The sequence below is a fragment of the Lissotriton vulgaris genome, chromosome 5 (assembly GCF_964263255.1).
Source record: "Lissotriton vulgaris chromosome 5, aLisVul1.2, whole genome shotgun sequence".
Classification (NCBI taxonomy): domain Eukaryota; kingdom Metazoa; phylum Chordata; class Amphibia; order Caudata; family Salamandridae; genus Lissotriton; species Lissotriton vulgaris.
Window position 1 is genome coordinate 1,193,190,904 of NC_141693.1, and position 26,025 is coordinate 1,193,216,928.

Here is a 26,025-nt window from a genome sequence, read left to right on the forward strand (position 1 = left end):
AACAAGAAGCGACTCTTGTGTTGAAATATTGTGGCAAAGAAAATGAATGAACTAGTGTTTCTCACATTGTGGCAGTGTAAGTGAACAGAATAGGGTTTATTCTGGAGAAAGTGGAACGATTATCTCCAACAGTAAGGCAGCAAATTTGTGGTGAGTCCGCTAAAGCACAGCACAAAGCAAATATTCTGTCTGAAAATGGGGGAAAGGAAGAATGTTATTTTTATTGTTGAACCTGTACAAATACCACAATCACAAATAGAGTAGTAGATGGGGGTCAGGTACTTTTCCCACTGGGAAAAGTACCCGACCGGGAGTTGCACACCGTAGGATTGGATTTTGTTTTCGCACCGCACAAAGATCTCTGAAATAAAAACAAAGGGGCATATTATCAAGAACGGCGATAACGTTAGCGCTGCTTTAGCGGCAGGAAACTGCATACATTTCATTCATACCCATTATTAAACCATTTTTTTAAAAACCAACATGATTAAAATAATGTTCGTCCCCCCCATAAGAACCCTCAATTCATCTAGTTAAAGCAAGAAAAAACCTAACCATAAAGTGCGATTACTGGTAACAGCATCTACCTTCTATTTCCTTTTATCTAGAGCACCCCAATTAATCTATTTGTTACCAACTTGCAGTGCAGTATGAGCAGGACCATCCAGTCCTGCTGTATGGCATGCAGAGGGTCGGGAGTTGCTTTGTATTATTTCGTATATTAATATATTAAAAACAATAAGATCTCTTTACTGGGCCCTACTAGCTAATTTCCTTTCTGCTATATCTACGAACTTCAAGAATATGCCAGTAAATTGTAAAAATTCGCCCTGCAAGCAGGCTATAACTGCTTGTCGACAAGTTCGTATAGTTTGACTCTTAAAACTCTGCTTCAAAAGACTTCCGTGTTCAACTGTTAAAGCTCGGCAACTACAAACTCTATGACAAATGTCTTCTCTCTTATAATTGCAAAGGCTGCATGTTCTTTCACTTCTCAGCTTTTTCCAAGCTGGTGCGTCACTACGAAATTGGAAACTGCCCTGCCGAAGTCTCAAGAACTTCAGCTAAGCACTTAGACCATTCAAGTCCCCTAGATAATTCTGAGGGTATAGCTTGCCATATGCTGTAATTACTATCCATGCACGGGATCTTTTCGCCAACACCTCTCTGTCCATTAGTGAAGACATTTTTTTACTGCACCCATTTATGACTTTATTAAATACTGCCTGAGAGAGGGGTAAGGCCGGTAATTGTTCTGCCTTGAACGTCGATAAAGCCAATGTGAAGAATTCATGGGCCAGCTTATGGTTACAGTCACTTATAGCCTTCCAGACCACAGTCATAAGTGTAGAATTATTATCCCTTCTGAGTTTGTGGTAGAGTTTCAAGTATGCCTCTAAGCTGTTTACATTCTGTCTTTTAAGCCCAAACTCTATTCGAATTTGCGATGGTGAGGCCTGCTGAGGGAGATCGAACAGGTGACAATAGGTTCCTGTCCCTAGCTTATCTATGATGTTATCAGCCTTCCCTCTTAAGATCTCCGCACCATATGTCAGAAATGGAACATGTTTAACTGACATAACTTGTAATAGTGGCTTGAGGGAAAGCCCTTTTAAGCTGTTCCTGGAGGGTAGCAAATGCTGCAGTTAAAGACTTGTTCCTTCTCTGTAGTGCTGCACACTTGTTCTTAAATCAGCCCCTCAGTTCTAATATGCACCCAAGTATTTATACTCTAAGACCGATTCCAACACAGTCCCTTCTATCCTCAGTATTAGGCGAGCTGCTATACCGCTTGACACCAACATGATTTTTGTCTTCTTTAAGTTGACCTTTAACCCGTGGGACGAGGCATAAAGAGCAGTTTTGCTAATTAACCGCTGCTGTCCCACCTTTGTATAGCTGAGCAGAACAATATCATCGGCGTACAATAAATGGGAAACCTTAAAGCCAGCCACCAATGGAAAGTCTGAGTTAATGCTATGCAAACCTAAACGGATTTTAGCAAGATAAAGATTAGACAAGATAGGAGCCAAGAAACAACCTTGTTTCAAACCATTTGTCGTTATTCTTTTTTTTAAAATGGTTGTGCCCTGGACCAACCTTACTCCCGTCCAGGTTTTCGTATATAGCAATTGAATTGCTCTCAGCAGTATAGGTGAAATTCCCAATTTTGATAGCTTATCCCAAAGTATATTCCTTTGCACTACGTCAAAGGCAGTGCGAAAATCAATAAAACACAAATTAAGATTCAATGAGCAACGCCTTGCAAATTCAATTAAGAGTGCTAGCATTTGAATATTATTAATAGTACCAATGCCTTTAATAAACCCAGTCTGATTTTTTAGAAGCAGATTTTTGGAAGCCACTCATGATATTAGGTCTGCCAGCAAGCATTTGGCGAAACACTTTGCCTCACAGTCTATTAAGGTTATTAGCCTATAATTAGCGAAGTCCGTGGTTTGTCCAGCTTTATAAATCAGGGCCAGAATTGAGCCCCTCCAGTTATCTGGAATTTTTTCACTCACCAGAATAAGATTAACTAATATTGTCAGTTTCTTTACCCAATATTGCGGAGTTCCCTTGTAAAGTACTTGGTTGAGGCCATTTGACCCCAGGGCACCATCCGAGCGCTGTTACTTATAATTTTCTCCACAGTTATATGATGAATATCTATTATCAAATTTTCCCTTGTATAATCACACCTTCCTTCTTTAGTTAGTCTTGTTACTGTATTTCTGCTCCCTGAAGTAGAGCCCAGGTGCTTTTCCCAAGCTTCTTCAGATATGTTTGACATTGCTTGGTGAAATTTTCTACCAGTGGATTAGTTTACCAATCTCCAAAACTCTCTTGCATCTTTACGTTTAGCGGCATAATGAATTTTACACCAATACTGATCTGACGGATTTTGTCTGGACCCATAGCACTTTTTATAAAGTGACCTTAATTTTGTTAAGGACTCACACAGGACAAATTATTTCTAAGGACCCTCAGGGAATGATTCAATGTCCTTTTGACTGTTTTGAATTGCACTGTAATTTTCCTAGGAAGTGAGGTAGCTGTTAAAATTCTCCCTCTAGGCTGAACAAAGTTTTTCTCCACGAGGCGCTTTGCGAATTGGTCCCAGTAGATCAAAAGATATGATCTATGTCATATGTAGATACTTGCATGATTTTTTCTATGCTGACTACCGACAATTGTAACTTTTTATAATTTTGTCCAGTGAGTTGACCTATTTCTGGGGAAGCTTGCTCGTGTAAAGAGATATTTAAGTTAAAGCTGATCATTTGTGGTTGGTGCTCACTTTCCAGCATATTGCCCAAATTATAGCTTAAAACCATCTTGTATAGTGGTAATGATACTAGATTTTGCCGGGTGGTGTGACCGTTGTGCCGCAATGTTTGGAGCCATTGGTCCATTCAATACTCGTAAGCCGTGGTGCTCCAGATTACTCACCACATCCTTTCCTATCAGATCATTGTTTAAAGGATTCAGTTGTCAGATTATGTCAGAAATGATTGATAGCTTCCAATATTTGATCCCTAGGTGTTACCTGAAAAAGGTTTACATTAAAGTCTTGCGACAAGAAAATCAAGAGAGTTGGATTCATTACACTTTGAGTTAATAGGAGGCTCAATATAATTTCAATAGTTTCTTTTTTTCTACTACTGTGGGGGTTAGCATTTTGTTATCAACGGGGGGCCACCTTAGCTGGGAAAAGGGACCAGACCTTAATCGACTTGTACATTCGGTGTTCAATTTCGAAATCTTCAATTTTTATATTAAGATCCTGTTATGTATAATGCCAATCCTCCTGCAGCTCAAACCATCGATTTTGTTTTAATTGCTGGTTTGTTAAAACATAGGTATGCCGGAAGATCAATTTCCTCTTGTTCCCATGTCTCTTGTAAGAGGACTATGTGATATCTTCTAATGAAGGTTAGGAATTCCTGGTCATCTACTTTTGCTGACAATCCCTCTATATTCCATGAGCAGATATCAACCTTGTTCTCTTTGTCAGGTACTTGGTTCTTTGTCTGTAGCGGAATACAGAGCACCCGGGAGCCAAGACCAATCTGTTTTTTGGTGTACAACTTGGCTCGCTATGGCATCCTTGTAATGGTTAACTACCTGGGGGGCTATGGTGACACTAGATGATGAGCTTGATTGACTCCTTGCCCCCTCTAAAATCGAAGTTGACACCAATTGGCGCTTACAAGTTAGCGTGATTTTTGTAGGCTTTTGGACTCTTTCCAACTTAAGGCAAGTTCCATAATCATCAGGGTGTAGGACCTGTGGATAGGCTTCCTACTTTTCCCTCATCATTTCTATACCCCATTTTTCAAATATCTCTTTTTCTGCCCATACTTGGACAGCTAGAGCAGGTGTAGCCCATTTGATTATTTTTGGTTCTTCGCCTCCTCAGGTCGGAAAGTTTAAAAATGTGATAGAATGTATATCCGAAGACTCAATATGGTTTAATGCCGGTATTTCTTTGGTCATTTGTATCATTGTCCCTCTATTTATTCTGTCAAAATGCCCCCTGGATTTATATTTCGGAAAAAAAGTCACTTTACAGTGAGTACCAGATGGGCTAGGGCAAGTCGACCATTCTCTTTGGTCTTGCTGTATGGAATGAACTATTACCTGCTGAGTATTTTTACCCTGCTCTGGTCCTTTGATATCTTGTGTAAGAATCTGTTGTTGCCTTTTTTCTTTTCCGTCCTCGTTGGAGTGTAACTGTACCTTCAAGGTTTGTATTTTGGATTCTTTTGAAGACAGGTTGCATACTTCAATGCCCATTGTTGTATTACATTGCACTGAGTTGGCAGATATCTTTTGACCAAGAGAGTAGATATCATGGTAGATTCCTGATGTATCTGTCTCCTTTTTTCCCAAACGCGAGTAAACTGACAGCCGTTGGGTCCGGTCCACTTGTCGTCCCTTTTCCTTCCATGTTAGTTTTTGCTTTGCTCCTGTAATAGCCATTTTTACCTCCTTGATGCACCACTGGCTTAGCTGCTTTTAGTTGAAATATTAAGTCATTTTTTTCCTAACAAATTTGGGCTGGCACCCGTTGGTTCTGGTCCATTTGTTGGTCCATTTCCTTCAGCGTTGATTGTTCTTTAGCTTGAGTAAATGTCAGTTTATCCTCCTTTCCTTCACTTCCTTCCTTTACTAAAGAGTCTTCATGCTTTCTTTCTGGGAGCAACACTGACTTAACTGTTTTTGGTAGAAAAATGTAATAAACCTTCGTTTGGTGTCCTATAGGGCTCTTCACAACTTTTTTGTCATGACTTTTCCTTAGTCTTTTACGCTGTTTCTTCAAAAGCTTTTGTCGCCTAGCCGCATTCCCTTGTGCGACTCTTCTTGGTACTACCTGACCCTCTGACCAATTCCTACCCAACGATCTTAAAAAAAGTGATCGGTTGAGTGAGAGCCTTACACTGGGGACTGAGTTTGTGTCCAGGGTACTTTGTGATGATAAGTCGACTTCCTTCTCCTGCTGTGAATTCTCCAAGCTAGAAGTTCCCCCCCAAGGCCACCCCTACTTCATATGGTTTTCTTGGGTAGTTTTTTTTTCTGTCCCCCTCCTTTTGGTATTAATTTTCCCTGTAGGAGTCGTCGCAGCCTTGGAGGTTTTTAACTGCCCCTTAATCTCTGCAAAGACCGAAACAAGCATCTCAGGAAGTGAGGTCAGTTTATCCAAAACTGGGCTACAGATGCAGGTAAAAGTGGTCTGTGCCTAGCTTGTGCCCTATGTACCTGTGAATTCAGTGGTCCAATTTTAGAATCAATTGCAGTAATATATACTGCCATTGTATTTAAAAGATCCACCTGGATGTCTAACTTGCTCAGGGCATTAACAATGATTGAAATGAGTTGAGCAAGATCTCCTAGGTATTGCTTTCAAGACCTTGTTCCCTAGTAGATTGACTGTTTGGGGTATCAACTTCTATACGAAAGGCTGTGGAGCTCGATAAGGGTATACCAACTGGAGGTACACCTGGCAAATTTACTTCTTCGTCCTTACTTCCCCCTGGGATAATAAAAAACATTATCTGATTGTACTTCTTTCTCCAGGGATGATGAATTGATGGGTTGGCCTACTATGGAGACCGTTGATTCCATTTCTAGATCTGATTCCCATATAGGGGCTTTTCCATCTAAATCTTCTATATTAATCTTGGGTCTGGCCATGGTATAGCCAGTATGATCTGACCTTTTTACTCCATACACCCAGCTCCACAGTTAATGCTGCAGCTCCTCCGATGGAGCTTTACTCTTCCCTGCATCCGTTTTTGCCTTTCCCCAACTTTACCACCTTTTTTCACGCTTGACTCCTGTGCCGCCAGTCTGGCTTGAACACGTGAGAGAACCCCAACATGCAAATTTCTCAGTCCGTTCCATGTGAAGTTGAAGGGGAAGTGGGCGTTTACAGCTTCACAAAAACCAAGAGTTGAACTTATCAGCCTTTGTGTTGTCAGCTGCAACTGGCAGAAGGAGGAACAACTGATAAGTTCCTTATTGACCTAGTTGAATTATGGCCATGCACGATTGCTGTAAGTTGTGTTTGGGTCCTGTACTAGGAGTTTGCAGAGGGCAGACAGCAGAGAGGGAAAGTAAAGGGAGTAAAAGAAGAAGCACTGCCGCCTCCTGTTGCTGCTCTTGTTGCTGCTCCCCTCTAGGCCTTCAGTATTACGAGAAAGATGCTTGCCGCTCCTTTGAGATACTTGGGACTTTGATTCAATCAGGCCTAAGATCTTAATTCAATTTCATTTCTTTATGTCAAATTTCTTTACCTCAAACACAATTCTATGTCCTTTACTGGCATTGGAGCCTGAGGGCCCATTTACTTTCTACTCACCACCATACATTCCTGTTGGTTCTAGGGTGTCCCATAATTGGTCCTCATGAAGACCCTATTGTAAGAACTACAGTTATCTACAATCATCCCCCAGGCTTAAAAAGTAGACAGCTACATATTTTATCTACCATTGTGGAAAACAGCACTAGGCCCTTCATGTGTCCACATGTTATGGTGTTGTGAACAGAGTGGCCATGTATTATAGGCCAGACTGGCACTACATGTGATATGGATGTATATATTGCACACTGCCCTCACCTCTCCCACTTACCTACACTTTTGACTTAGCTGCACTTACCTTTCCTTCCCATTGGGTCACCATTTTGAAGCTTTTTGATTATGTAGAACATTTATTTTTGTCTCCTAAATGAACATGAAAATATGTGCTATACATGAATAAACGTGTTGAATTCATTGTGTCATTGTTCTGAATTATTCTACAGGTGATGTTTTGGTATTTCTTCAACATTTTGTCCACTAGGGCCATCTGTTTCATGTACACTTCAGGCCGGCACTGAGAGGCAGAGGGGCAGTTGAGCAGGGCACTCTGATGGGCCGCATGCTGCACCCAACCTAGTTGGTCCACTTCCGCGGACTCACCGGCCTCGCACTCAGCTGCCACTCCTAATGGCGGCCGCACTCACTGCTCTCTGCTTGCCAATCTCTAGCTGCTGTAACCGCTGCTACCTTGCGTTCTCGGTTCTCCCGTGTGTGGGGGGCCGCAGGGCCTGCCACATGGTGCGCCGTGGCTTTTTCAAATTTTTTCTCTCTTTCGGAGCTCCAATACGCCGCACTGCTGCTCTGCTGCTTCGCTTCGTCCCCACGTCACCGTGAAAACATGGAGTGTTTTCTTCTGGGCCCAGGGCCTGCTTCAAACTAGATTTTAGTGTTAGATGTGGGTAGTAATTTCTATAGTACACTACCCTAACAACCCACAACTCTCAGAGCCCACATATAATGTGGTTTAAGACTTTGGCCATGCACGTTGGGCCTGTTTTCAGTAAGGCTTGCAGGACATAATGAAAAAGTAGGTAAAGCATGGCCTGGCAACTTTTAACCCACTTTCTACTGAGTTCCCCGGTAGACACTCCCACCCACTAGCAAACACAAACTTATAAATGTGACTCCTCACAGCACCATCCATAGAACAGTTTAGGGACCTGCAGACAATCATATGAGGGCTAGACCTACTGCCTGTGATCCCTGAGAGGCCTTTAAGGACTGGACTTCTCTCTCTATACCAAGGATAAAGATATAAAATCCAAGGATCACTTGTCCCACCTCCTGTGTGGCAATGGGAACTCAACAAGTGGCATGGGTCCATTTTACTGAGGAGCCCAGCCGACCAATGGCAACCGGGCCTGGACTGGACTTTGCTATTGGACTCACCCTTAGTTAAGAGATCTGGGTTACATCCATTGCTCTTTTGCTCACTGCGCTCCCCCGGTTTGGATCAAGCCAAATGCAAATCAGTCTTGACCCTGCTCCTCATGGGTACAGCCCGGCCCGAATTACAAATCCAGGTCCTCCCTGGAATGAGATCAAGCATCCTGGGACCGGTTCTGGGATTTTACCCCTCATCAGTCAGGCTACCCTGAATCAAGTGGCACTGCGTGCAAGAGACAGATGTCTGGGCACACCCGTCCCACTTAGGCCCAAAATTGCTGTGCAAGCAAATGATGGACGGAACGCTGAACAAATCAAGCTTTCTCCCCCAGTCAAAAGATGTGGGTTAAATCTATTGTTCTTTTGCTCCTCATGCCACCCCAGTTTTGTTCACAGCCATATGCAAATCAGTCTTGACCCTGCTCCTCATTGGAACAGTCCAGCCCAACTGCTAAACTAGGCCCACCCTGGACTGGAAACAAGCATCCTGGAACCGGTTTCAGGGTATCACTCCTCATCAGCCAGACTAGCTTGAATCCAGTGGCACAGCGGGCAAGAGGCACATGTCTGCACATACCCATCCATTTTAGGGTGAGAAATCCTGTGCAAACAAATGATGGCTATAAGGCTGAACAAATCAAACTTTCACCCCAAGTCAAGAGATCTGCATTAAATCCATTTTTATTTTGCTGACCATGACACCTCAATTTTGACTCAGGCATATGCAAATATGTCTTGACCCTGCGCCTCAGGGGAAAAGAACTGTCAAGCCATATCCTCCCTGGACCGGAAACAATCATGGTCCAGTTTTGGGGTATCATCCATTATTCTTGCAGTGTTTAACAAGCTTTGAACTCCACTTTTATTACATTTGTCACCCCTAGGGTAGGCCATAGGCAGCCCATGGGTTACAGTGCTGTGTAAGTTAAAGGTATAATTTTTCCATGTCCTGGTAGTGAAATGCCCTAAATTAGTTTTTTACTACTTTGAGGCATACTCCTCTCATATGCTAACATTGGAATTCCCTGACACACTCTTAAGTTGTAATTCCTCATTTGAAGGGAGTGGCTATATCATGTTTTATATCTTTGGAATAGTAATTGTTAGAATAGGGGTTCTAGTTGGCAGGGGTACGTACCCTGTCCAAGTAGGGACCACCACCCTAGCCAGGGTTAGTCAGACACACCACCTAAATTAACCTGTGCTCACCCTCTGATAGCTCAGGCTTAACTTAAGAGCCAATGTGCAAAGTATCTGTGCAACACATTAATTACAGTAACGTAGTGAGAAAACCACAAAACACTCCACACCAGTTTAGAAACATAAAGGATATTTATCTGATTAAAAAAAGACCAAAACAACACTAATCCAATTAATACTTAGGCACATTACGAGCTCTTAAAGAATATATGCAGTTATGGTGCTACAAGAGCACTTGTGCATTTAGTATGTTCCTTAAGTTGCGCAGGGGAATTGACTGTGAACCCAGTTGGGGATCGGAACATCGACTTCCTGTATTTATTGGCGCAAAAACAGTGCTTTAAAAAAGTTTTAAAAGATGGACTGTCCTATCGGGTTACTGAAGGCTAAGGAATCACCCCGAGGTGGGAGCCTGCAAAAGCTCAGGTAGGTGGTTGAGACCCCGTAAGTCCTAGAAGTCACACTACCTTCCAGAAATGCTGTTGGTCTCGGTGTTGGGACTTGTGGTGCAGTAGACTTTTTTGTGAAATCTGATGCAGAGCCACATGGAGGTCAGGCGCTATGGCTCGAATAACAGAGGGACAGCTGCGGTGTCTTCCCTTGGTCTACGATCGACTGCCTGGCACAGTGATTCTTTATGAGTTGCACACTGCTGATGCATCTAACTGTCTGGGATGAACAGCCTTATTGTGATGCAACTTCAGTGAGAGGGACAAGCGATGGTCAGTGATCTGGCAGGCATACATATTCTTGGGTGTCACACAATGCTGGTGTGAGTAGTTGTTGAAAAACGTCTTGGAACAGGGGGCAAACCACAATCCCTTGGGGCTACTTTGGATTTGGAGGTTTTAGAGTAGGTTCTGTCCTTCTCTCTGCAAGAGGTAGTAGGTCAGGACAGCAGTGCAAGTTGCAAAGTGGTAGTCCCTCCTGGCAGCACAGCACAGCAGGCAGCAAGCCATCACATCAGATCAGCTAGCAAAGGTGCATTCCCTCCTGGCAGCACAGGCTCTTCTTGGCAGAGTCTTCTTAGGACCCAAAAGTGAACTGATTTGGGGTGTGTCAGGCGTCTAGTACTTATACCCAAATGTGATTTTGAAGTAGGAGGGACATCAAAAGGCCTTTGAAACTCATCCTGGTGATGGGCCATCAGGAGGCAAATGCCACACCCCAGCTCCCTTTGTGAGACTGTCTAGAGGGCATGCACAAAACCAAGCGCTCACCCTAACCCACCCATCTATTCAGAGACAGGCAGAGGCACAAGATGGTTAAAGTAATCAAATGTAAACTTTCTAAAAATGACATTTTCAGAAATGCAATTTAAAAACCAAATTTACTAAAATGTGTGTTTCTAAACTGTGAGTCCAGAGAGACTAAACCCCAATTTCCTGTCTGCTCCCAATGGGAATTTACCCTTAAAAGATGTTTTCGGGCAATCGGCATACAAACCTATGGGAGAGATAGGCCTTGCAGTAGTAAAAAACAAATGTAGCAGCTTTTCAGTATTAGGACACGCAAAACTAAAAAGTACACATTCTACCTTTTAAATGCACTGCGCCCTGTTCTTGGGCCTGCCGGTGGCCTACCTTAGGGGTGACTTACATGTAGTAAAAGGGAAGGTTTGGGCCTTGCAAGTAGCTACATTTTTCAAGTCGAAATGGTATTTTAAAAGAGCACACACAGGCCCTACAATTGCAGGCCTGAGCCATGTTTAAAGGGCTACTGAGTGGGAGGCACAATCAGGGCTGCATGTCCACTAGAAACATTTAATTTACAGGCCCTCTGCCCATATAGTGCACTTTACTAGGGACTTCTAAGTTGACTTATAAGTAAATTAATTATGCCAGTTGTGTGAAAGCCAATGTTATCATGTTTTGAGTACAGAGCATATGCACCTTAGCAATGGTTAGCATGGGTAAAGTGCCCATAATCCATTTTTTTATAGATATGCAATACAAATACAAAAGGTGGAACAATTCAATACAGGGTCCCCCCACCCTCTAATCTAGAACAAAGAGTTTTTACCGCAGCAGGGAGAGCAAATTACATTTGAACAGTATTCGCTTTTTTAAATCCTCAAAAGAAAAAAAATGTTAAAACAGAAAGCACTTAGTACATAAAGTGCCAGTGCATAGGTTTTAGGACCATAATAACACAACCACAAAGAATCTATTCATAATAAAGTGAATCATGCCTCTGTGCACAAATTGCAGACATAGTACAACATACAGGATTAATGAATGACCAAATCAGTAAAAATAGAACATTTTAACAAATTGTAGTGTAAACATACAATAAGTTAATATAAAGAGGAAACCCTAGGAGTCTGTCTGATTGAGCCACCTGTATAGGGGTTCTCAGATGACTAATCACTTCATTTTTGCCCGAATGCCTTTTTTTGCGTAAATAGCATTCTCAAGGTTGCAGGTCGTTACCTATCGGGCCATTCACTGGGAAAATAAAGGGAGATTTGGTTCTATCCAAGCAGAAGTTATACAAATCCTGAGAATGGTCATAGTAACAAATATTAGCGTCCCACCTTTCTTCCTATTGATCATATCATATTAGCAAAATAGTTGTGACGGTTAGCTGGATATCACGTGATAAGACTACTGTTAGAAAGTTCTGGATTTTATTAAGTAGTGGTTCAAGTTTTATGCAGGTGGCAAACATATGGACAGAGTCTGCACAAATTTCCGAACATCTAAGGCAGAACGTTCCTTTGCCTGTCCCCCATTTTGCAATTTTACTGGGTGTGATGTACAAGAAGAAGCCGGTTTTGTAAAACTGTGCCTGCAATTTGGCAGATAACAGGTCGCTCTGGGCGGTTCGCAGGGCAATCTTAGCCATGTCATCAGGGATTTGCTATTCAGTGCAGAGTTTATATACCCAATGCGGGGCAAGATAGGATAATTTAGCTTATCGATCAGGTAAATTTGTGGAAACCCCATAGGCCCGCCGGCCTTGCGTACCAAGAACATAACATATGTGTATTTGTAAAGCGTATGTTCACCCCCAAAGGGGTATCTTATCGCTGAATAACAGATGTTTATTGTTACCAAACTCAATGGTACTCATTTTATCGACCTCAGAAAGTATGAAAGGCTGAGTGTACCTGCTTGGATTTGAACCTGTGACCAGGAGGTCAAAGACAGGCCCCTGCAGGGGATGCATTAATCCACTTAGTCACCAGACCCGGCATCTGAAGTCCCTGATGGCTCAGGTTAAATTGAGTCCTAAGATCATTGAAAGACCGGATTCCTTCCCAGCTTTAGTATGCCAGCCTTGTACCAGTTTTGGAGATACGGTCTCCGGAAGCGAGCGGGCAGCATTATTGTTTATAGGGGTATAAAAGTTCAGTCTACCTAAACCTAAAAGTTTGTGCAAATTGGAGAAGACCCTAAAAGCATCCAGCAGGGTCTTAAATCTGACCTGCTTGTAGTACCCTTATTCGAGCTGCTGCCATTGACAGCCCCGGGTCTCAACCCCAAGTAATAATTCTTTTTTAAAAAAAGAATTTTTTATTGAAAGTACAAAAGTCATAATACAGAGATAAAGAGCCATTTCGAGCAAGTCCCGTCTAACCACCCACCAACCGCCCCCCACCACGTGGCTAAAAACATCAGAGTAGGCTCGTGGTGGCGAGTGAACTAATACAGATATACAGTGTCTATTGTTTCAAAAGTTGATAAAACAGTGATTAAAGGGAAGAGAGAAGGGATAATAAAAGTAGCATTATACCAGCATTTGCAATCTTAGAGATTACAGTGTATTATGCATATACATTTAACTCCTAAATGGCAAAGAAGGTGTAGATAGAATTGTATCCGAGTATTAAATCCACTAAAGTTCCACCGACGTGGACTTTCCAAAACTTGAGTATCACCTATATTTTTAGATGAATCGGATTTAAATATCCTACCTAGAATAAAGAGCGTGAGTTATTGCTTTTGTTTCGAAGACCCCATTATGTCTATCTATCTAAGCAAAGCAGATAAAGGTTGCCAGATAGCAAGGCACTTCTTTTTCCTTGGCTTCCCTTTCTGGAAAAAATGGCCTTTTCCATATGACAAGTAGAAATCAGTTGTGCTAACCAATGAGAAAATAGTGCAGGATTTGGGATCTCCTAAGATGAGGCTATACATAAGCATAATATGGTCATAGCGACTAAAATAAGTGCACCTCCATTCTTTCTACTAATCTTATCTTGTATGCCTAATAATATAGTCATGGGAGTTAGCTGAATTTCCTGAGAAAGAACTTTGTTAAAGAAGTCTTGTATCCGGCCCAGTAATGGTATATGTTGAGGACAAGTGGCAAAATTTGTATCGAATCTGCAATAAAATCCGAGCATCTGGGACATAGCGTTCCAGCCCCCGTTCCCCATTTGGCAACTCTGCTAGGTGTGATATATATAAAATTTGCCTGTAGTTTAGCAGAAAGTAAATCATTCTTGGCAGATTGCACAGCCTGGTTAAAGGTGTTAAAAGAAGTACTCAATTTCACTTGCCATTTGTTAGCAGTGATGAACATATCATCAGGCATTAAGCTGACTAATATATTGTATAAAATAATATATTGTATAAATATCCAATCCTGGGTAAGGTGGGACGTCTTAGTTTGTCGATAAGATCTACCTTGGAGAAACCGGCAGTCACCCCGGTCTTACGGGTCAGAAAGTCTCTTATAGCCATATATTTAAAAGACTCCTGATCCCTCAGATGGAATTCAGTTTTAAGTGCACAGTATGATTTAATGCCATCAATAGTTATCAGGTCACCCATTTCTAATATCCCTGCTTGATGCCATTCTTGTAGGTAAGAAGACCCGAAGATTGCTGGTAGATCAGGGTTATTATTGAGAGGGGAGTAATAATTCAGACTACCCAGCCCAAAAAAAACTTTATAGGTGCTCATTAAAGTCTTAAATCTTACCCGTTTGAAGTAACCAAAGGAGAGCTGCCTCCAGAGACATCCGGGGATCTCTGCTCCTAAAAGCAATTGATAGGGTGACGGAAAGCCTTCCGTTGGAGTATGTGAATATTCTTGAAGCAGCTCCGCGCTATATTGCCTTACAGAGGCCCACTTGTAAACTCTTAAATTTGGTAGCGTCCATCCACCCCTTTCCTGAGGAAGGGAGAGTAGTTTGAAATCTTGCCTTGGTCGAGAAGATGCCCAGATTAATTCGGAGAAAATGTGATCGCATTTCCGTAGTATTATTTTGCCCATCCCTAAAGGGATAGCCCTAAAGTAGCATAGGAGTTTGGTAAAATAGGACATTTTAAAAACATTGCATCTCCCTACTATGGTAAGATGTAAGTGATTAATACGTTTAAGCGCCCGTTTAGTCTCTGTGGCCAGCAGGATCACATTTCCCTCTACTATCAGGTCGGTGTTGGCAGTCAAGGTGACATCCAGACATTTTGCAGTCTGAACCACCCAGCAGTCTGACCAGTCAATTTGGTTGTTGATAATGATCTGGGTTTTACCTTGATTGAGGGCATAGCCTGAGATTTTCCCAAACTTCGGTGGATCAGGAGTCACTACTGCCAGGCCGTCGGCATAAGCCATATTTTAGTGTCTAGCCCAAATCTGCTCATCGCTCTAATAGATTATTTTCAATTGCTTTAATGAGAGCATCTATGTAAAGAGCGAAGAGCAGAGGTGAACAAGGACAACCTTCGCAGGTCCCTTGTGAAATTTGTTATCTGCTCCGTCAGGATTCCCATTAATTGTTACGTTAGCTGTGGGATTGCTGTAGAGAGCTTGTAGGGCTAGTATTGCCTTAGGCCCAAAGCATATTTTCCTCATGACAGCCCAGAGACATGACCAGGAAACCCGGTCAAACGCTTTCTCAGTGTCGAGTAATATTAATGAGATCGGGCCTCCTGCTATCTGGGCAGCATCCAACAGCGGACTGGCCCTGCGGATATGTTCCGTCTTGCTTTTTTTAGGGATAAACCTGTGTTGCCATTATGAAACCAGGGACTCTTTTCTCAGAGATAATCTCAATGCAAATATTTTGGCATATATCTTAGAATCACAATTACTTAAAGTTATTGGCCGGTACGATCCCATTTCAAGAGGAGATTTATCTTTTTTTGGGAATACTAGTTTCTTGGCATTACACCAAGAACCTGGTGTAGGTGCGCCGTTAAAAATAATAAAAGCTACCAATAGAGTGAAGAGGTTATTTATCTGGGGGATGAATATTTTATAAAACTCAACCGGTATGTGATCAGGACCAGCTGATTTCCCGTCCGGAAGGCTTGCCAGGGCTTTAGATATCTCGTCCCATCCAGAAGTTTTCTAGAGCTGATCATGGTCTTCTGAAATAAGCACTTCTAGAGTGATTTGGGCCAAATAATCCAGACTTTCATCCTCTCTTGATTTTAAGGCCCCTACAATGTCTTCTGAATAAAGATTTTGGGAAAACTCACAGAATTCCTTGCAAAACTTAGTTTCATCTTTTGTAATCTCGCTTGAGCTGAGTTGAATTGATAAAATTTCAATGGCAGACACCTGTTGTCTAATTCTGAGGGCAAGTTGGTGGCCAATATTATCACCACATTCATATATTTGTTTTATCTCTAGCAGAAACCATTTCATGACAGTTTTCTCTGCAAAAATTGACCCTATTTTTGCTTTCATGGCTATTACATCTAGTTGAGTATTCTCAATTTCAGCCCCCGATTGGACTGCTAAAATTAATTTTTCCTCTGCCTTTTTTCATCTTTTTGTCTAGCTGTCCTTTAGCTTTTTTGTTCTTTCCACAGGGTCTCCCCTCGGATACCCACCTTCATGGCATCCCACATGGTTCTGACGGCTCCTGACCCTGTATTAATTTCCAAAAACTCTTTGATCCACCCCTGCATATGTAGTTGGTATGTATTTGGTACCCTTCATCCTACATTAATGCTTTTTCAAAGCTCCAGCTTGAGATTTATCCCCTACGGCCCAGCCCACTAATGTTTAGGATGAGGGGATTTTGATCCGACATAAAACGTGGGGGGATTTTGATGGAACAGTTTTGGAGTCGTGACGAAGAAACCAAAAATCAATCTAGTCTAGCAAGGGAAAGGTGCAGAGCTGAGAAGTAAGTATAACCCAGATGAGTCGGTTTGTGGGCCAGACATTGCTGAGCCCATTAATTTGTATTAAAATAAGAAGAGCCTGATAGACTTTAGGCTTTCTACCTGTATAGGGCCATTGATCACTTGCTTTTCCAATTACTAGGTAGGTTGATGTTTAGAGCCACAGAATTTACTAGTGGTAGCGGCCAATGGGCGAGTTCTCCCGAGATCCAATTGATAATCCTGGTGTCGTCAGTATTGCTCCCATATATAGAGCATAGTGTAAAACCTGAGTTAGGGGGAAGATGGCATCCTGCAATGACCCACCTACCAAGAGGATGAGATTTCACCACACTACAGGTCAATGGGTGTCTATTTTGAGCCAAAACTCTAACCCCTTGTGTCTTTGCCCCCTAAGAGGTACCGCAATCTATATATATAAAAACAAAAGTATGTCTGTTTGTCCTTTATGCATTACTACACCATTCATCCAATCGGCAGGAAACTTTGGGAAGTTGTTGAGTACACTCCTGCGAAGGTTTCTGGCAAATAAAAATAAAAAATAAATTAAGCTTTGGGAAGTTGTTGAGTACACTCCCGCGAAGGTTTCTGGGGAAAAAAAAATTAATTACCTGTAGTCCCGAGACAGCAGTGAAATCCCGCAGGATGAGGGTCAGCTGAGCCGGGATATTCTCGATGTCCCTCGCGTACACCAGCAGGTCATCCGCATATAAGGACACCTGGTGTGTTGTGTCCCCCAGCGGTATACCCTCTCTCACCAGTACACGGAGGGCCGCCGTAAGAGGCTCAATTGACAACGCAAACAGGAATGGCGACAGCAGGCACCCCTGCCTGGTGACCTTACATACGGGTGCTACTTCAGATATGTACACACCCAACCATACCCAGACTGGGGGGTTTCTATCTAAGAGACCTACCATTTGTAAAAACTCACCCCCTAGATCATAGTGCTGCAACAGCGTAGACAAGTACCTCCACTCCAAACATTCAAAGGGCTTTTCTAGGTCCAACATTAGGCAACCCACCCTTGGCCACTCTTTTACGCTTTCTGCCGCCACTCTAAAGAACCTCCGCAGATTCAGGGACGTGCTCCGCTTAGGCACAAATCCACTTTGGTCTCTGTGGATTAGGGCTGACACCACTGGTGCCAAACGCTCCACTAGGACCTTGGCGAGTATTTTATAGTTGGCATTTAGAAGTGCCAGCGCCCTATAGGATCCCAGATTCATTGGGAGTCGGTCTGGCTTCAGCAGGGACACCAAATATGCCTCATGCATCGAAGGTGGAAGTGTGCTTTCCTCCAGTGCTTTCGAGTAGAGCGCATGTAATTGCGGCACCAAGGACTCTCTGTAGGCTTTATAGAATTTGGCCGGTATGCCGTCCGGCCCTGGTGTTCTCCCGGATGCCAGGGATGCAACAGTCTCTCCTATCTCTACCAGTGTGAGGGTGCAGTTACGCGTCTCCTAATGCTCGGCTGTAGTCATAGGCAACTTGATCCACTCCAGGAATCTCTCTAGCTCGGGGTCTGAACAGCGGACTTGTGAGCGGTACAGTTGAGCATAGTGGTCCACCATGACCCTGTGCATCTCTCTTTGCGTGTACACCAGGTCTCCTTCCCGTGTACATATCTCCGCGATTGGAGCTCAAGCGTTGTCCTGCTTCAGCAGTCAGGCAAGCAAACGGCCCGCCCTGTCCCCTGTAGCGTGCATACGGGCTGTGTGGGTTGCGTAGTTATGACACCGCAGCCTCTCTAAGAGCTCCGCTAGTTGTGTCCTAAGGTCCTCTAGGTGGCTAAAATGTCTACCCATCCCTCTCCTGCTCGAATTGTAGTAATTGGGATTCGAGGCGGGCAATAACCTCCATCAGCTGTTTCCGTGTGCTCCATGTGGCGCCTAAGCAGTGACCTCTGAGTGTTGTTTGAGGGCATCCCACTCTACCAGTGCGCTACACACTGTGCCTTTGTTAAGTTCGAAGTATGTCAGGATAGCTGTCCCTAGTGACAAGCGGAACTCGAGGTCTTCCAGCGCGTTGGGCTGAAGGGGCCATGTGGAGATAGGGGGTCGATCAGCTTCCCAACTGATTTGAATCTGCAAGGGGTTATGGTCGGAATGTGTCCGGCCTAGGTATTCCGAGGTCTCAATTAACGGCAGTATAGACTGGGACCCCACCACCCCATTGAGTTGGAAATGCAGATCTAGCATCGTAGAGTAAAAGGAGTAGACACGGTCAGCAGGGTGAAGGACCCTCCACACATCAAGTAATGTCCAGTGGGTGAGCCAATTCTTGAGCGCCTGCGCGTTGGACCTTGCTGACGTGACCCGAAGAGGGGGGGAGGATCTATCCATGTAAATGTCAAGTACTGAGTTGAAGTTGCCGCAAAGCAGCCAGGGGATGCCAGCATATGGAGTTAGCACCTGTGACAGCCGTGTCAGGAAGTGCGTTTGACAGGTATTCGGAGCATAGATCGAGGCTAACAATATGTGTTGACCATTAAGCATCCCATGCACCAGGGTGTTTTTGCCTTCCGGGTCTACTACAGTGTCTGTGCTAACAAATGGGACGCCCGCCCTCACCCAAATGAGTGTGCCTCTAGCGTGTGCTGAGTGCACTGTGCCATAAATCTGCCCTCTCCAGCGCCTGCGCAATTGGTCAAGCCCCAACTGTGTTAGGTGTGTTTCCTGCAGCAGAGTGATGCTGACTGAGTGCCTTTGGAGATAACCAAATATGGAGTATCTGCGTGAGGGTGTGTGCAGTCCGCGTATGTTCCATGTGATTATATTGAGTCGCGCCATTGCTGGGGTGTACATTCTGCCTGGAGGCCAGGAGAGGGGTGTATCTTAGTAAGCAACGGCCGTGCCCAGGTGCATGAGAACCGGTCTGTGGTAACTGTAACAACTTGTGAACTATGAAGAAAATAACGTACGGGGCGAACATCGCAAGTTTGCCCATCCAAACTGTGTGACCATGCATAGGTTAGAACTAGGTCAGTGTGTGGCCTGGTGGGGCATGCGTACAGAAAGCAACCTGTTGTGACTATCCCCCTCGTGTCTCCCGCATGCCATGCTCCACTCTGAAACCCATTATCTCAGTGCGTTAAGACAGCAGCCCGCAGTATTTGTGGTCCAAGATGGCGGATTGACACCGCCGGAGTGGAGAACGCTGAACGGGTCCGGGCGGATGCTAGGCTAATGGACTGACACAGCTACACAATACAGGAGCTGTAACACTGTAAGGCCACATTGCTCTCAGAATCACTTGCTCTGTAAAGAAAAAAAAAACGGAACGGAAGAGCTCAGAGACTTACTTAGACCGCAAGGATCGAATCTTGAATGTGGCAGCTACGGCTGATTGGGAGCCGTATCCGGAGCCTGCTACGTTCTGCTAGCACAGAGAAACTTGCGAATACATCGCGTCTTACTCAGGAACCCTCGAAAGGCTGGCCGAGCTGGGCGAGTTTGACGAACTGGGCAAGATCGAGACCGACGGCAGTCAACTGGTTTGGTCGGCTTTCCCCCGCGGCACCGGCAACAGCACTGCCAGAGAAAGCGAGCGATAGCGGGATGGCGCCGAAACCTCCTACACGGACAACCCGCACAACAGCAGCTAGCGGGAGAGCGACGGCCACACCGGTATCCTTGTCAGTGGCGGCTACAAACGAACTAACAGCAAGTAAAAAGTCTTTATCCTTCAACAACGCTATGGAGGCGGCTTTGGATGTGGAACAACTGCACTCTGGTAAACTCGGGGAAAAAAACCCAGCTCGTGCGAAAGGTAATGCAGCAGATAACACAATAGATAACACAGCAAAAAACCTCTTGTTAAACGAAGGGGTTCAAATAAGAACAAAAGAACCTGAGAATCTATGTCAGAGTGGCACCGCAGTAACACAGAACAATGCTACTTTAAACAATGTAAATATCTTATCTGCGTTAGTCACTACGGAGATGTTTGGTGCAGAGGAAGGGGTAACAGATCTAACTAATGTGCCTACTACTCTTGCTAAAGGAGATACCGAACCCTTAGAGCCCTTAGAGCCTCAGACTCTGACTCTGAATAAGGTGATCAATACCGATACTAACGTGAAAGCCCCTCACATTGAAATGACTAGCACGACTAGCATGCTTTCAGACAAGGGGAATGCTGAGGGTGTGGAAGAAGGTGAGGGAGGTGAAAATACTGACAACACAGACATTGCTGAGACAGACGAAGAATATGTGGATCTTAATGATCAAGGGAGTAATACGCCTTTAAAAGCGATCAAAGACAAAAATAAAGCTTTCAACACCAAAAAATCGAAGGGTAAAAATAAGAATAAGGTTGCTAAAATCACAAGCAAATCTAAAACAAGTGTTTTGAAGGCGATTGCTGAGAATAGTCCAATCAGACAATGGGTACAGGCTAAGGGTGGCGTAAAATCAATGGCGATGAGACTGTCTGGTAATAGCCCCAATGATCAAAACATTATTTCCAAAGACTTAAAACAGATCAATGTACCACTCAGCCCCACTCAGTCTACTATTTCTAATATGACAAAGGCAAAGGCGAAGACCGATAGTCTTGATAAATCTGGCCTGATTAAGGAACCTACAAAGTCTTCTGGGGAAAGTTTATTGGACCATCCACACCCTTCTGTACCTACTCCGATACTTATGGAAGACAACTCCGCTTCTTTGTCAATTAGCTGCAGCAGTAGCAGTAGCAGTAATACCAGCAGTGGCAGTATAACCCAGGATTTATCTAATACTCCAATGGCCTCTATATGCGATGCAGCAACGACTCCGATAGAAGAGACTATACAAGAAATACATCCGGAAAATATTGTTTCTTCTTTATCTAATGGGCCAACAGAATGGATTCCGCAAGGGGAGGTGTCTGCTTCTTTTCAGACAATTTTACATCTCCTAAATGAACAGAAACAAGAAGCTAAAAATCATTACCAGCAAATGAGGGAAGACAATAATAGAACTCAAACCTCTTTGCAAGAGATGGCGTGCAAACTGGGGGCGGTGTCTCAAGACATAGAGGAACTGCAGCAAAGAGTGGTGGTAACAGAGGAGAAATCACAACGCTCTGAAATAGCAGTGAATAAACATGCCTCTTAACTACTTCAGATGCAAGCTAAGCTGGAAGACTTAGAAAATAGACAAAGGAGACAGAATCTCCGCGTTTTTTGCCTTGCTGAAGGGGCGGAGGGGGCTGACCCGAGAGCATATATCACTCAATTATTCCAAAAGGCCTTTCCCGACCTCTCAGATTGGGATTGGGACTCTCAGATTCAGCGAGCTCATCGATTACCCCTAGTCCAAAAGGATAAGAGTGGTAAATTCCCACGACCAATTTTGATTTACATAGGTAACTACTTGCTCCGACAAGCTATCTCTTCAAAAGCACGGCCTAACACTCCAGTTACCATTGATTCTATTATTTTTTTTGTGAGATCGGATCTAAGCAAACTCTCGCTAGAAAGACGATGGAAATTGAAGCAATTCATAGATCCGATTAAATAACTTGGATATCAAGTTTATTTGCAGGAACCTGCAAAACTGAAAGTGATTAAAAACCGCCGATCCTATTTCTTTTTGGAAGTAAATGAGGTTGAAAATGCTATTGCCTCCTGGCGACTGGGGAAATGATTAAGTTAATGACTAATGCTCAGCATATATATGGCTTTGTGGTTTCTTCTGGTTTTTCTGGTTATACTTTTGTTAGCTTTAAAGTTTGTGCGGTATTTAGGTGATTGCTCCTATGGCTAGGTTATAGTCGAGATAAAGAGCATTGTGTAGCACGGGTTTTCTCTTTTTACTGTGTTGCAATGATTAGTATTGAATACCTGGACCCTATTAGCGCTCTATCCGCTCATCGACTGCCAGGGGAACGGCAGTCAACCGAACGGGGGGACCTGCAGGTAATTGTGGGGTGGGGGGAGGGTGGAGCAGAGTGTGGGGTGGGCAAGTGGAAGAAATGGTTTGGGGTAAAAAATGCATCAAAGGACACAACAATGATAAAAAAACTAAGAGGAATTACAAGGCTGCTATGATTTATTACAGAGGTCATATAGATAGCGATATACATAATTTGAAATGCATCTAATAAAATGCTTAACCTGGAACGTGTCAGGTTTAAATAATAAAATAAAGCGGCGTCTTGTATGTGAGGAGCTTAGGATGTATAACCCTCAAATAGTGGTTCTTACTGAAACTCATATTGCTTATAAAGATAAACACTTGCTTAAACAACTAGGATATGATACTTTAGTTTGCACTGATTTCAATGCTTCAATTCGGGGGGTAGCGATTTTAAAACATAAAGGATTAAAATGTGAGATAATCAAGCCATTAACTGATAAAGCTGGCAGATGGGCGATAGCACAGATAAAGCTAGAAATCCGTAAATATACAATATGCGGAGTTTATGCATCAAATCAAGATGAGCCTATAATTTTTGATCAGATCAATATGGAATTACTTGGTTGGGAGGGGGAATACATTGTGTTGGGTGATTTTAATTGTATAATGAACTACAACTTGGACATTACTAGGAAAAACTCTTTTCAGAGAATGAGGAAAACCAGAGCTGCAATTTTGGATTTAGCAGCTATACATCTCCTAAAAGATGTATGGAGATGTCTAAATCCTGAAATAGCTGGCTACACATTTTATTCTGCCGCGCATAAGGTATGCTCACGCATAGATATGATATGGGCATCAGACTTGATTCTTGGTAATTGTTCAATGGCTATACACCCAAGGGTAACCTCGGACCATAACCCGATTTCTTTAACATTTGTACTAGCAACTGAAGAGTTTGCCCCTCGTTTCTTCTCATTTCCTCGATATTTGTTTTCTGACATGGTGTTTGTAACTCAACTTAAAGAGCATATAAAAGAGTTTATTGATATAAACATACAATCCAGCTTACCCTGGATAGTATGGGATTCTTGCAAAGCTAGCATACGTGGATTCACCCAACAATACATCTGGCGACAAAATAAAGAACTTCGAAATTCAAATGAGGGAAGGCTTACTGAAATTCGTGATATTGAACTTCAAATATCTGACGCTATCTGTAATGGCGCTTTAAACTTAGATGAACTAAATTTCAAACTAATTGAGCTTAAAGCTGCATTAAAAGATCTTCTTAGGGGTAAAAGTATTAACAAATTAAAAAAATATCAATTAGATCAGTATGAAAATGGTGATAAGAGTGGTAAACTACTGGCTTACAAAGTTGCTGAAGATCGATCTCAAAATATGGTTAAAGAAATTAAAGGGGATAATAATCAATTATTTTGTGACTCAAAATCGATATTACAACAATTTGCTTCCTTCTATCATGTTTTATATACACCAGAAGCTGCTATCTCAGATGATAGCATTAACAATTATATAAACGTAAACAAAGTCAAAAACTTAAAGCCGGAACAATCTGCTCAATTAGCGGCCGACATTACAGCAATAGAAATTAGGGATGCTATCAAATCTTTAGCGATGGACAAAGCTGTAGGGGAAGATCTTATTCCTTTGGAACTTTATAAACACTGTATTGAGGAACTGATACCATTATTTACTGATGTGATTTGTGCTATAGGTAAAGGGCAACAGGCACCCAGATCTTGGAATTTAACACAAATTATTTTCTTTTTAAAAAAAGGTAAGGTACCCCAAGAGAGAGGATCATACAGGCCAATCTCACTTATCAATAGTGATGCAAAAAATTTTGCCAAAATATTGGCTACTAGGTTAGCGCCATTCATGTCCCAACTTGTTTCTCCCCAACAACACGGTTTTATTCCAAAGCGAGACACTACAGCGCATATCAATATGGCCATATCTGCCTTTGATGCTGCACGGACTAAACCCGCCCCACTCGGTATGATCTTATTAGATGCAGAAAAAGCATTTGACCGGGTGGGGTGGGGTTTCTTGTGGGCAGCTTTACAGGCATTTGGCATCAATGGTCAACTTTTAAGATGGATTCAATCGATATACGATAGCCCCATGGGTAAGATCTCGTATATGGGGAAATGCTCTACTATGTTTCCTATTAAAAGGGGGACAAGACAGGGGTGCCCTTTATCACCCCTGCTTTTTGCTTTAGGGATAGAACCTTTTTTAATCGCACTTCAACGCCAAGCTTTAATTTGTCCTTTTAATAATGGCTCAAATAAATTAGATATTACTGTATACGCTGACGACATTGCAGTTTTTTCCCCAGATGTTTCTAAAACCATGAAAGGCATTATAATAGAAGCAGGTATATACGTCTCTGTTTCTGGTTACATACTTAATACTACAAAAACTCAAGTTGTTATGAATTACCAGCCAGCTGCCCCTATCTCTGGAACGTGTTGCGCTGCAACTAAGCATGGGCGGAAAATCCGTTTCGCTCGCGGATTTTGCGGATTTTCGGTAAATTCGCAATCCGCGAGATTCGCGAATCTCCCGCAAAATCCGCAAATCCGCGAGCAGCGGATTTTGCTCGCACTGTTCGCACTGTTCGCGTGAGTTCGCGCCCCGCGAATAAGTGCAAAATTGCAGAAATACGATCTTAGCAAAACTGAAAGTAACTACTTACCAGGTTCAAAAGTTCAGGCTCATCATTAGTAGCCATTTCCTGTAGTGCTTCCTGAGGGGCCCCTCCAGAGTTCAGTTGCCAGTTGAAACTATTATGTGACCCTGCTCTGAACCTCAGAATAGTTACACATATGCCACAAAGGTCCTGAATTACAGCTAAGGGAGACAAGCAGGAGCCAGGCTGGAAGTTCAAATCCATTAATCAGCCCCTAATGCATTATTGTCAGTTGGGGCAGGGCAGGTGTTGTAACTAATTTTGCAACAATGAAAGCACTTAGCAAGTGCAAAAGATCACTAATCAGGAAGCACTAAGGAAGCAGGTGCCAGCTAAAAAAATATTCTGTGACACATTAATCAGCCCCAAATTAATTCAGGTCACTTGAGGCAGGGAAGGTGTGCTTGCGTTGCCACAATAATGTACACTGACTGGACAACCAGAGGGTGCTGTGATGAAACAGAGGGTGGCATGGGTGGGCCAGAGGGTGGCATGAGTAGTCAGAGAGTGGCAGTGGTGACAGAGAGTGGCAGTGATGAAGAAGAGTGTCCCAAACAGGCTGGACACGTAGAAACAACAAGTTCGCGAAACTTGCGACCCGACAGGTAAGTTCGCAATTTGCGACATTGTAAAAAACCCTCGCGAACTGGCAGAAACCCACGCAAACACAAAAAAAAAAATCCGCAAATTCGCGAGAATTCGCGGATTTTGCGGATTGCGAGTTCGCAAATCCGCAAAATTCGCGAACGCAAGATTCGCAAAATTCGCCCATGCTTAGCTGCAACCTATCTAGGCGTTAAAATCTCTTCTGATATTGACTCTATTATAGTATTAAACTACGAACCTTTATTAAAAGAGACCGCTATGCAACTTAAGAAATGGCATAAATTGCCAATTAGCATGATTGGCCGAATAA

General features: G+C 43.1%; 1 protein-coding gene across 1 annotated transcript in view; it reads left to right on the top strand.

Moving 5' to 3' along the window:
* Positions 1–26,025, top strand: part of DMBT1 (deleted in malignant brain tumors 1) — an 845,773-nt gene that overhangs the window by 592,141 nt on the left and 227,607 nt on the right. The window lies entirely within an intron of this gene.